Source organism: Oryctolagus cuniculus, chromosome 4, assembly GCF_051225735.1.
Source record: "Oryctolagus cuniculus isolate XC-2025 breed Fujian yellow rabbit chromosome 4, ASM5122573v1, whole genome shotgun sequence".
In the NCBI taxonomy this organism is placed as follows: Eukaryota; Metazoa; Chordata; class Mammalia; order Lagomorpha; family Leporidae; genus Oryctolagus; species Oryctolagus cuniculus.
In genome coordinates, this window is record NC_142870.1 from 120493203 (window position 1) to 120507399 (window position 14197).

The following is a 14197-nucleotide window of genomic DNA, read 5'->3' on the forward strand; positions in this document are numbered from 1 at the left end:
ACAGTTCGTTTTTGTAAAGATTCTTTAGGGAGCTGATAGTTGCAATCCACGCAATGAGACAGTTCCTTCATACTATACCTACTGATTTCAATAGTGCCTTGTTTTTACCCTCTCCCTACTTGGAATGTCTTATTGGTGACCAGAAGACTTAAAGGTATTTTCTGTTGTCCTGCATGATTTTCCCTTTTTTGGGGGGGTGGATCAAAACGAGCGGGCATAGCGCAGACTTAAATGTCTGAGCTTGGTTCAAAGTTAACATCCATTCTAGCATTCTCATTTACTCTCATTTTAACTATTATAGATGCCAATAGCCAATGGGTTGTATGTTTACTATATTTCTTATTTTGCATTTCCTTATGTATCCAAATAGGCCATCTCCTCTGGAGTTGGGTCTACCACAGTTTCTAAATTCTACTGATAACTGTTAGTATCAAATTCCACAAGTTAAAGGGCAAGGTGCCCCAACAAGACTGCCCTTATTTCAAATGCTAGCTCCAAGTAGGATTGCAGGCTGCTAGTATTTCTGTCTAACATGGTTACAAATCTGGGGATTCATAAAACTCTTTTTGGGTTTGAGAATTTGCTAGTATGAAAATAAGAAAATTATAACAACAACATTGAAAAGAGGTTTTTGTTTTTTTTTTTTTTTTTTTTTTTGATAGGCAGAGTGGACAGTGAGAGAGAGAGACAGAGAGAGAAAGGTCTTCCTTTGCCGTTGGTTCACTCTCCAATGGCCGCCGCGGCCGGTGCACCGCGCTGATCCGATGGCAGGAGCCAGGATCCAGGTGCTTTTCCTGGTCTCCCATGGGGTGCAGGGCCCAAGCACTTGGGCCATCCTCCACTGCACTCCTTGGCCACAGCAGAGAGCTGGCCTGGAAGAGGGGCAACCGGGACAGAATCCGGCGCCCCGACCGGGACTAGAACCCGGTGTGCCGGCGCCGCAAGGCGGAGGATTAGCCTAGTGAGCCGTGGCGCCGGCCGAAAGAGTTTTTAAAATAGAGATGAGAGGCTATTAGAAGAAGGACTTGGGAACTGCCTAGCATGTGAATTTTGGCTGCCTGCACTCCTTTGACTGTAGACATCTGGACCACACCTGAGCAACCGATCATTAAATTGTGTTCAACATGTATCAAGAAGCTCTTGTGGCTGGCGCTGCAGCTCACTAGGCTAATCCTCTGCGTGCGGCACCAGCACCCCAGGTTCTAGTCCTGGTCGGGCACCAGACTCTGTCCAGTTGCTCCTCTTCCAGTCCAGCTCTCTGCTGTGGCCTGGGAGTGCAGTGGAGGATGGCCCAGGTGCTTGGGCCCTACACCCGCATGGAAGACCAGGAGAAGCACCTGGCTCCTGGCTTCGGATAAGCGCAACGCTGGCCGCAGTGCCCCGGCTGTAGCAGCCCCTTGGGGGGTGAACCAACGGAAAAAGGAAGACCTTTCTCTCTGTCTCTCTTACTGTCTAACTCTGCCTGTCAAATAAATAAATAAATAAATAAATAAATAAATAAAATAATAAGAATTGTTTCCGGACATTTCCGTTCTGTTTATACATTCTTTTCTTGTAGCTCCTGTTTCTTCTCAACATTCAATAGGCCGTATAATCTCCCACTTTCCTGCTCTTCTGAAAACACTGATTCAGGAATATCTGAACTTATGGCTCCCACATTGTAATTCCTAAGGCTTCTAAATGAAGCTCTTTTACTTTTACAGTTTCTGAGTCTGAATTCATGGGCACTGGAATGACACAGAACTAATGGGAATGCTATACATACCTACATTTATACATACATACAAACATATAATAAAGGATGCAACGCAGGAACAATCACATCTAAGAAATGTGTTGAGCAAGGTTTGGAAGTGGGGCAGGCTATGAGATGAGTTAGGGCTTCTGCGCCTCTCAGTGGAATCTGGTGTGTCTTCCTCCCAGCACATCCACATTTCCATCAACCAGGAAGCTCCTCTCAGCCTGTGTCCCATACTGGCTGTTCTTTTTTTTTTTTTTTTTTTTTTTTATCTTTTATTTAATGAATATAAATTTCCAAAGTACGACTCATGGGTTACAATGGCTTCCCCCCCCATACCGTCCCTCCCACCAACAACCCTCCCCTTTCCCACTCCCTCTCCCCTTCCATTCACATCAAGATTCATTTTCGATTATCTTAATATACAGAAGATCAGCTTAGTATACCTTAAGTAAGTATTTCAACAGTTTGCTCCCACACAGAAACATAAAGTGAAAAATAATAGATGATTTTTTTTAAATGATGATGAAATCAGATCAGACCTATTGTCATGTTTAATCCCAGTGAGAGTCAAGTTGGGAATTGAAAATTTCTTTCTTTTTTTTTTTTTTTTTTTACAGAAGATCAGTTTAGTATACATTAAGTAAAGATTTCAGTCGTTTGCACCCCCATAGAAACACAAAGTGAAATATACTGTTTGAGTACTCGTTATAGCATTAAGCCTCAGTGTACAGCACGTTAAGGACTGAGATCCTACATGAGGAGTAAGTGCACAGTGACTCCTGTTGTTGACTTTACCAATTGACACTCCTGTTTATGGCATCAGTAATCTCCCTATGCACCAGTTATGAGTTTCCAAGGCTATGGAAGCCCCTTGAGTTCTCCGACTCTTATCTTGTTTAGACACGGTCATAGTCAAAGTGGAGGTTCTCTCCTCCCTTCAGAGAAAGGCACCTCCCTCTTTGAAGACCTGTTCTTTCCACTGGGATCTCACTCACAGAGATCTTTTTGCCAGAGTGTCTTGGCTTTCCATGCCTGAAATACTCTCATGGGCTTTTCTGGCTGTTCTTTTATAAACGTATGACTGATAAATTCATTGACCGTATGATTGAATTCAATCTCCAACTCTTGGGACCAGGTGCCTGACAGTTCCAGCCCTCTAATCATGTGGCTGCTTTTTTCTGATGACCAGCCCTTATCCTGGAGCCATCTAAAGACCCCTTAAATGTCTCATTAGCATAACAAAGACATTCCTGTTGCTCGTGTTCCAAGGGCTTTTGAAAACTCTGTATGATAAACCAGGAACAAAGTCCAGATTCATTTGTTTATAAAATTAGAGACTGTAAAAAAATATGTTTTATTTATCTGAGAGTCAGAGGTACAGATAAAGGGAGAGACAGAAAGGTCTTCCAGCCCCAAATGGCTGCAAAGGCCAGAGCTGAGCTGATCTGGACCCAGGAGCCAGGAGCTTTCTCTGGGTCTCCCACATGGGTGCAGGGCCATCTTCCACTGCTTTCCCAGGCCATGGCAGAGAGTTGGATCGGAGGTGGAGCAGACGGGACTTGAATCGGCACCCATATGGGATACCAGCACTGCAAGTGGTAGCTTTACCCACTATACCACAGTGCTGGCCCTGAGACTTTTTTTTTTTTAATTATTTATTTGAAAACCAGAGAAACAGACAGAGATCTCCCATCTACTGATTCACTCCCCAAATGTCAGGGCTGGGTCAGGCCAAAGCCAGAAGCCTAAACTCCTGACAGGTCTTCCCTGTCGGTAGCAGGGACCCAGTTCCCTGTGCCATAACCTGCTGCCTCCCAGAGCGTACACCAGCAGGAAGCTAGAATCAGGTGTGGAGCCAAGACTGACACCTGACACCATGACACTTCCACGACTTCCTAAAAAGGTCAGAAAATGGACAATTCCTGGAAAACAAAGCACAACCCCTCTGCATCCAGGTTACTCTCTCATTATCTTCTCCCTGCCCTCATCTTGACCGTCTGCAGTATCTGCTGCTCAGTGGGAAGTGACCTCTGGACCATATAATTTATGAGATCCTCACACCCTTTGCTAGCCTCTAACAAAGTCGTGTTTATTCTGCCTGCTTCACCGATACTCTGCTCCTGTAACTTGGCATGAGCTACTGGAATATCACTGTCTGGACATTTGTGTCCCAGGGGATCATAGTCTCACCAGGCACTGTGCATAATGTTGCAACTGTAGTGATTCCAAAATAGACCATTTCAAAGCAATTTAGAGCCATTCAACTATTTGGATATTTCTAGATAGTCTAAAATTCCCTTTAATAATCTACAATGAAAAAATTTTGCTATTGAAATATTTAATATTTTTAACTGAGAAAACATAGAATACAATGGAAATAATTATAACTCATTCTTTTTCTAGTAAGAGTAGTATGAAGTGACTCTAAGCATATATTCATTCTGGGACTATTGTCACCAAAGTAGAGAATTTAAAATAACTCACTCCAGAAGCAAAACATCCACCCACCAAAGTGTATTTTCTTGTTCTCCACTAATTCATAAATTCATGAACAAAAGTTTACTTCTACAAGAAATTAATAAACCAGAGTTTTCAAAGCACAACCCCCCATGTGTCTAGCATTAGATGCTAGAATGTAATCTCATAGAGGAGGGACTAATATTTGCATTAAATTAGAATTCTTATTGGCCAATTTTCCAGTATTGTTTGCTCCTGCCTTTTGAAAAGCATCATTAATATAATATTAGTCTGTCATCATTTTCTGTGTTTCTTTTTTTTTTTTTTTTCTTGATAGGCAGAGTAGACAGTGAGAGAGAGAGAGACAGAGAGAAAGGTCTTCCTTTGCCGTTGGTTCACCCTCCAATGGCCGCTGCGGCCGGCGCACCGTGCTGATCCGAAGGCAGGAGCCAGGTGCTTCCTCCTGGTCTCCCGTGGGGTGCAGGGCCCAAGGACTTGGGCCATCCTCCACTGCACTCCCGGGCCACAGCAGAGCTGGCCTGGAAGAGGGGCAACCGGGACAGAATCCGGCACCCCGACCGGGACTAGAACCCAGTGTGCCAGCGCAACAAGGTAGAGGATTAGTCTATTGAGCCACGGTGCCAACACATTTTCTGTGTTTCTAAGGTGGGTACACATGTGTAAACAATAAGATTTTAAAGAATTATAGGTTCAGGGCTACACTGAGTTTATCATTGACTTAAAAAGAAAATACTAGATAGCATGTGCAATGAAACAAAAATTTTTTTTAAAAACTTATTTTTTTTTTTACTTGAAATTCAGAGTTACACAGAGAAAGAAGGAGAGGCAGAGAGAGAGAGAGAGGTCTTCCATCTGCTGGTTCACTTCCCAACTGGCTGCAACAGCTGGAGCTGTGCCGATCCAAAGCCAGAAGCCAGGAGCTTCCTCTGGGTCTCCCACGTGGGTGCAGGGGCCCAAGGACTTGGGCCATCTTCCACTGCTTTTCCAGGCTACAGCAGAGAGCTGGATTGGAGGTGGAGCAGACGGGACTCAAAATGGCACCCATATGGGATGCTGGCACTGCAGGCGGCGGCTTTACCTGCTATGCCACAGTGCCGGCCCCAAGACAAAATTTTTAATCTTCTAAGTGTAGTCAGTATTCAGTCAAACTGTTAGAAAAACAATTATAATAATACAAAATTATTGGGCTCACTGTTGTGGCATAGAGGATAAAGCTGCTGCCTGTGACGCCAGTATCCCTTATGGGTGCCAGTTCATGTGCTGGCTGCTTCATTTCCCATCCAGCTCCCTGCGAATGGCCTGGGAAAGCATCGCAGGAAGTTCCAACTTCTTGGGCCCCTGCCACCCACGTGGGAAACCCAGCTGAAGCTTCTGGCTCCAGCTTGGCGCACTGCTGGCTGTTGTGGCAATCTAGAGAGTGAACCAGGGGACAGAAGATCTCTCGGTCTCGCCCTCTCTCTCTTAACTCTGAACCTCAAATAAATAAGTAAATCTTTGAAAAAATTAAAAATTGTAATTAAAATTCAACAAATTTCTTCTTTGAGCTACTTGTTTTCCCTAACTAAAACCATTTTCCTCATTCTTGATGAATACTCTACTTTAAATATCAAAATCTGTTTATATAAACCAAATCATTATTGAATACTCACTATCAAATTTCCTGAAAGGACTGGGAACTACTGGCAGCAAGAGCTATGGTAGTGGGCAGAACAGAGAAGCAATCCTGCCTTCTCCTGAAGCTTGCAGTCTAATGAGGGAGATATTTACAAATAGAACATTTCAGCTGTTAATAGATGAAAAAACTTAAGAAGATAACAGGAAGATGATGGGGGATATCATTTCAAGTAGGGTGTAATGGGAAAGTGCCACTTAGAAGGTACAATGTGCAATACCCCAAGGAAATGATGCTCATTTTAAACTTCTGCCAACTAACAAACAGGAAAACCATCAAATAAAACTCCTATTGGATGTGCTATGTTATCCTTATTTAGCTTAACTTTAAATGTGCTAATCTATTAACGTAATTCTGCATGGTTTTGACAGAAATAGTAATTATTATATATAACATGACTTGCCTATGAATATAAATCATTTACATAGTCATAAAGATGTAAACACTGAATATTTAGACAAGCACATCATAACTATTCACATCCACAAGCCCAAGTATGAAACCTCTGAGTCAAATCTGTTTTAGAATTTAAATCCTGGGGCTGGTGCTGTGGCGTAGCGGGCACCAGTTCAAGTCCTGGCTGCTCCACTTCCAATTCAGCTCTCTGCTATGGCCTGGGAAAGCAGTGGAAGATGGCCCAAGTCCTTGGGTCCCTGCACCCACATGGAAAGACTCGGAGGAAGCTCCTGGCTCCTAGCTTTGGATCAGTGCAACTCCAGCCATTGTGGGCAATTGAGGAGTGAGCCAGCAGATGGAGGATCTCTCTCTCTCTCTCTCTCTCTCTCTCTCTCTCTCTGCCTCATTTTCTCTCTGTGTGTAACTCTGAATTTCAAATAAATAAATAAACCTTTAAAAAAAAAGAATTTAAATCCCTTTAAGAAATATGGTGCATATACAGAGCAGGCATTTGGCTCAGTGGTTTAGTTGCTGTTTGGGACACCTGCATCCCACCACAGAGTGTCAGGTTTGAGTCCCTTCTCCTTCATTTCCAATCTAGCTTCCTACTAATGCACATCCCTGGAGGTGGCAGAGAACTTAGGTCCCTGCCACCCATATGGGAGACCTGGAATGAGTTCAGGGCTCTTGGTTTTGGTCTGGCCCAGCCCCAGCCACAGCTGAGGACATTTGCAAATTGAACTAAGTGGATGAAAGATCTCTCTCTCTCTCTCTCTGTCTCTCTGTCTCAGTCTCTCTCTCTCCTTTTCTGCAGGTGTGGCAGGCATATGGCAAAGTATCTATGATGCCATCTGGGATGCCTGTATCCCATGCTGGATTGCCTGGGTTCAAATACCAGCTCTGGGGGTCAGCTTTGTGGCATAGCTTGGTTAAGCCATGGCTTGCAACGCTGGCATCCCATATGGGTGCCAGTTTGTGTCCCAGCCGCTCCACTTCAGACCAGCTCCCTGCTAATGGCCTGGGAGAAGCAGTGGAAGATGGAAGATGGCCCAAGTGTTTGGGCCCCTGTTATCCACATGGGAGACTAGGAAGAAACTCTTGGCTCCTGGCTTAGGCCTGGCCAGTTCCTGCCATTGTGGCCATTTGGGGAGTGAATCAGTGGGTAGAAGATCTCTGTCTCTCCCTTTCTCTTTCTCTCTGCAACTCTTTCAAGTAAATAAATAAACCTTAAAAAAAAAAGTATCAGGTGTGCTTCTGATCTCAGCTTCATGTTAATGCACACTCTGGGAAGCAGTAGGTAATGGCTCAGCAGTTGGGTGATGTGGATTGAGATCCTGGCTTCAGTCTGGCCCAGCCCTCACTGTTGCTGGCATTTAAACAGGGACTTGAAGGGGTGAGCCAGAAGAAGGAGATCTCTTTCTGTCTCCTCTGTTTCTTTCTGTCTCTCAAATAAAATGAAAATAAAATTTTAAAAATCTATATTTCTGCAGTATAACACATGAATACTTACATTAATATTTACATTACCCCACAGCAATTCAGTGATAAGATTGAAGATTAGAAAGGCTTTCAAATGAATTCAGGTTGGATCAGTTATGAAAAACTTTTTGGATTGTAAATTATGGATATGGGATTGTGGATTTATTTTCGAGGAATTGGGGTAAAAATGAAGATGCAGATATGGGACAGGGAAGGATAAAAAGCTACATCTTCATTTCCCATCATGGAGAGGCAATGGATAATTCCAAAACAATCAGGAAATAAGTAATGTGGTATTTAGAGATGTGGTGGTAAATACCAAGAGCCAGCCTAAGGAGCTGAAAGTGATGGTTCCAGTGTGGCAGAGATGGAGGAGAAAGGATGAAGTATGGCTGGTCTTTACAAGTCCAATACAACTGTTTGCCAATTTAAATATGTACACAAGCAACTTTAATAAAAACAAAAACTGACCCTGAAAAAGTGAATAAGAACAGGAGAAATGCAAGCCATGTATCTGACAAATGACCTGTACCTGCAGATGCTCCTTGACTTACAATGGGGTGATGGTCTGATAAACCCATTGTAAACGGAAAATATTGCCAAGTACAAAATGCATTTAACACACCTAAATGTGCAAGCATCATTGCTTAGCGACACTGGAGAGAACTGGTTATTTGCCCTCCTGATCACATGGCTGACAGAGCTGAGGCTCACTGCTGTTGCCCAGCACTTTGAGAGAGTATCTTACTGCAAGATTCTAGCTTGGGAAAGGATCAAAACTCCACATTTAAAGTACAATTTCTACTAAATGTTCATCATTTTCATATCATTGTAAAGTAAAAACATCAAAGGCCAAACCATCATAACTTGGGGACCATCTATATATAAACTATCAAGAACTCTCAAATCTCAATAATGAAAAACAAGCAAGCCATTAAGAACATGATCAAGAGACAGGAGCAGTCATTTTACCAGAGGCAAACAGATATATGAAAAGAATTTACATATCTTAGCCATCAGGGAAATGCAAATTAAAACTATGCCAGAACTGTGGTTAGCAGGTAAAGCTGCCATCTGCAGTGCTGGCATCCCATATGGGCACCAGTTCGGAGCCCAGCTTCTCCACTTCTGATCATTTCCTTGCTAATTCACCTGGGAAAGCAGTAGCAGATGGCCTGAGTGCTTGGGCCTCTGCACCCACGTAGGAGATCCAGAAGAACCTTCTGGCTCCTGGTTTCTGTCTGGGCCATTCCTAGCCGTTGTAGCCATTTGGGGAGTGAACCAGCAGATGGAAGCACACAGCGCTCTCTCTCTCTATATATATATATATATAATTGTAACTTTGAAATAAATAAATATAAAAAAAACCTATACCAATCAGAATGGTTAAAATAAAACTTAGTGCTAACCTAAAATGCTGGCAGAGAAACTGGATCAGTTGTATATTGCTGGTGGGAATGTAAACTGATACGCCTCTACAGAAAGGAGTATGGAAGTTTCTTGCAAAACTATACATGCATTTATCATATGATCCAGCAATTTCTCTGTTAGGCATTTATTTCACAGAAATGAAAACTTAAAAGTTGTATGCATAAGTTCATTGCATCTCAACTCATAATAGCCAAGAACTGAAAGAACCAAAAATATCCTTCAGTCAGACAATGGTTAAACTAAGTGGTACATTCATGTTATGTACCACTATTCAGTAGTTGAAAAAAACCCTACAGATATGCACAAAAACTTGAGTGCATCCTAGACAATCACACTAAGGGAAAAATGTCTACCTCAAAAGGTTGCATAAGAGCTGATTCCATTTATATAACATTTCTGAAAATGGCAAAATATGGAGATGGGGAACAAATTGGTGGTGGCCAGAGACTGAGGCCTGGTGGAAGGGAGAGAGTGGATATGGCTACAAGGCTATGAAGGATGGAATGAGAAAGTTCTGCAGTGAACAGTTCCATAACTTGGGGTGATGCTCACGTGAGCTATACCTAACAAAACTGCATAGAAACGACAACCTTAGGTGCACAAAGTACTGTCTCTGTATATGTTCTGTGGGTATGTCTCTATGGAATAAAAAGATAGTGGAATGTTGTCCACTCCTCAGCAATTAAACTTCAAGTTGGAGTTGGCAGAATAGAGGTATTAGAGGGGATTTTGTTTTAAGGCTTGCTTTCTTTCCTCTTTTAAATTAAGATTTGTTATTACTCGAGTAATTGAAAATGTAAACAAAAAGACTAAAAGATGATAATACATGTATATGTATATGCATATAATTTTTGGAGTATCTCAGTTGTAATGGAATAAAGGATAACTTTTAAAACTGAATTTTCTTCAGTATGTGTTTAAGTATCACTTTTGTAATCATAAAATGCAACAATGGTGACCTCTAAAAAGCTCAATTGAAAGAAACATTTGTGGAGAATAATTTGAAAGTTATGCAGTCATCTGTACCACTTATAGATGATTCTAGATTAAAAGCCATTTGGGGAATGGGTGGAAGCATTCAGAATTAGAATTCCTGTACTACCTTATTTAAGTCTCTTGAGAAATTGCTTCCTCTGGATCAGGTGTCAACGCTCTGCCATTTGCCTGTTCAGATCCTCTCATTTTCAGAAGTCCTATGGAACATATTAACTGTAGAGATGGTGGTAAATGTTATTCTTGACCTTGTACTGTCTTTTTTTTTTTTTTTTTTTTTAATGAGAACTCAAAGGAGAAGCTTCTCCCAGATCTCTGTACCAGGAAGATTCGTGCTTCTCTTAGGCAACTGGTCTGGTCTCCACTATTAAACATTGTAAGTCCTTTAACTAACAGGCTTCTTCCTTTCTATTTTCAACTAGAGCTAAAGCTAAAAACAGGGGCCACAGTGGGTTAAAGCCCTGGCCTGAAGCGCCGGTTCATGTCTCGGCTGCTTCTCTTCTGATTCAGCTCTCTGCTGTGGCCTGGGAAAGCAGAAGAAGATGGCCCAAGTCCTTGGGCGCCTGCACCCATGTGGGAGACTCGGAACAAGCTCCCGGCTCCTGGCTCCTGGCTTCGGATCAGCACTTTCCACTGCTTTTCCAGGCCATTAGCAGGCAGTTGGATCAGAAACGGAGAAGCTCGGACTCCAATAGGCCCATATATGATGCCGGCACTGCAGGTGGAGGCTTAACCTACTACACCACAGTGATAGCTCCCCAGAGTGTTTCTAGCTATGAAGAAGGCTCAAGTCTAATATCCCATCTCCAGCTCCAGTGGACAATCTTTCTGGTGCTGTTTCCCTTTAGCTCACTACACTTGCTCACCCACATTATGCTACCCATCCTGTTAACCCTTCCAGTTCTGTTTAGTCTGTCATTCCCACACAACTCCATTTTCATTTTTTCCACCCAGTCTTACACCCACAGTGTGTCACTTCAACCTGAATCAGTCATCAGTTTGTAGGTTTTTGTAAAGTTAGTTACTTTTGTTTTTTCATAAATGTGTTTCTATTTTTCTTAATTCAAATCATTAATGCCCAGATTCACTGGAAATAATTTGGAATTTCTACAAATATATTTGAATTTCACATCGAGAACTCAGTGTCAATAAATATGCGTATACTAGCACTGGAAATACATTTTGATGTCCCAGGAACTGTGTTAAATACTTTCTGCACATTACCTTAATCTTCATCACATCCTTCTGAGACAGGTACTTTCTTCATTTTCTAAAGAAAATGTGTTTCAAGAAATTAACTGACTTGTAAATCTACCATCTAGAGAATCACTCAAAGGGGCAGACTCCTCAGGTCAACTCTAAACCACTTCATGAAGTCTATGCTTTGGAGGCTCATTCTACACGAGATCTTAGCAGTCTAATTCCAACACAAAAATACAAACAGAGCCCTAACTTGTGCTATTTTTGGTCCTGGCTTTGATACTCTTGAGTATTTGATGAAGCCTCATGAAAATGCTGAGGACACCTAAAATAAAATCAGAACCCATAGGAGACCTGACAGCTATGAGAAAGCTACAGTAAACACCAAAAGAATCGGAGGGAAAAATGGTGATAATGTCCACCAAGAGCTTAAGGGCACTCCAAAGTAGAATCCAGAACAAGTAGAAAGTCTAACAGGCATAAGGAGCTCACTGAGGACGAGTAAAGTAACCTAGAACCCATGGGAGACCTATGGCTTTCAAAGCGTTCCAACAAACATCAAGAGTCGGAGGAAAAAATAAATGGTGATAAGGTCCACAAAAAGAATAGGATCATTCCAAACACAAACCAGAACTGGTAGAAAATCAAAGAATTATCAAAGGGACTGTTGGAAAATGCAGTGAGAAAGAACCCAATAGGCATCAAAGAACTTATAAAAATACTAAAGCAAGTAATAGCCCAGAGACTGAAAACCACAAGAAGTCCAAATCTCCCAGGTAGAATGTGGAAAAGGCAAAAACCTCAGAAGTATCAAGAGATTTGCTAGGGTGCCTAAATAAAAGGCAGAACCCATGGACAACACAACAGGGACCACAAACCCCATGAGAACACCACAGCAAACTGTGGAAAACAAGACGATCAATGAGAAACTCAGGACAGCTCCCAGGGAGAGATGTGAATCAGCTGGACCTCTGACAAAGATCAGGAGACTTCTCATAACTTCTGTGAAAAAAAAAAAAAATAAAATAAAAGACCTGGCAGGTGTCAACAGATGCAACTCCTAGAAAAAAGAGAAACCAAGCAGATGACTTGACAGGTGCCAAGAACTTCACCACAACCTCAAAGTAGAAATGTGAATTAGTAGAATATCTGACAGGAACCAAGAGACTTTAAAAACTCTGAGGTATATCCTGTAGAAGATCAGGCAGATTCTTAGGGACGATTTTTTCAATGTTTATGAAAATTCTAAAAACTTGACCACAGGGAACATCTACATTAGCCACAGGAAACATTTGGTACAGATTCAGATTTATCAGAGAAATTACAACAGTTGCTTAAAACACCCATAAAACAAAATGAGAAAAATAAGAAAATCAGTATTAGGCAAAAAAACTAAGATACATAGAGCTCTTATGTTCTATTATAGTTTGATTGTACAAATTTTCAATCAAAACAAAATGTTGGGCTGGCACTGTGGTGTAGCAGATAAAGCTGCCGTCTATGGTGTTTAAGTTTGATTCTCAGCTCAGCTCCGGACTCCAGTGTCCCACCAGTACCGACCCTGGAAGGCAGCGGCAATAGTTCAAATACTTGGCTTCCTGCCATCCACGTGGGAGACCTGGACTGAGTTCTTGGCTCCAGCTCCAGCCCAGACCAGGCTCGGACACTGTGAGCTTCTGGAGAGGGAACTCGTGGATGGCAGCTCTATCTTTCCACTTCTCAAACAAATAAAAAATTAAAAATTAAAAAACTTCAACACGTATTATTTTCTCTCAACCTGGATATCCATATTAATTGCAATTATGAAATGTTTGCAAAAGTAAAAGCAGAATATTCTATAAATCTGAACATACTCATGCTTAGAACATCAGTTTCAGTTCTGCACTGTTTCCTTTATTAATTCCACTTGAGAGAAACTGTATACATAAAGTATAACATTAAAGTATGTAGCCTATTGCCGTTTAAGCTGTTAAGGGAGGCCATTTCCTTAATATTCCCTTTGCCCTTTACAATTGAATCTCGTTCCCCTCATAATGAATATGGTACACCTCATGCCCTTTGGCATAACTGCCAAGGCCATTTTCCATGGTTGAAGCACACTCACATTTGCAGAATGTGGCAATTAATGGCCTCTTACAGCTCCTTCTCAAGAAAACATTTTTCCTTTGTTAACGATGTTGAATTCTCCTAACGAATTGCTTTTAAGCAGCTGATGATTACACACACACACACACACACACACACAAATCTCGTACCTAAATTTAGAAAATCAAATCAATCAGATTTTCTCACATTCCAGATGGATTGCCATATTCAAGACCATTATTTTCCCATTCATGAGAAGTCAGTAAAAATAAAAATGTGCTTAAAATGTTTCAGTATTTGAATTTTAAAAAAGTTTTTAGGGCCGGCGCCGTGACTCACTAGGCCAATCCTCCGCCTTGCGGCGCCGGCACACTGGGTTCTAGTCCCGGTCAGGGCGCCGGGTTCTGTCCTGGTTGCCCCTCTTCCAGGCCAGCTCTCTGCTGTGGCCCGGGAGTGCAGTGGAGGATGGCCCAAGTGCTTGGGCCCTGCACCCCATGGGAGACCAGGATAAGTACCTGGCTCCTGCCATCGGATCAGCGCGGTGCGCTGGCCGCAGTGCACTGGCCGCAGCGGCCATTGGAGGGTGAACCAATGGCAAAGGAAGACCTTTCTCTCTGTCTCTCTCTCTCACTGTCCACTCTACCTGTCAAAAATAAAATAAAATAAAATAAATAAATAAAAAAATAAAAAGTTTTCATCTGTTGGGAGGGGGAGTAGAGGAG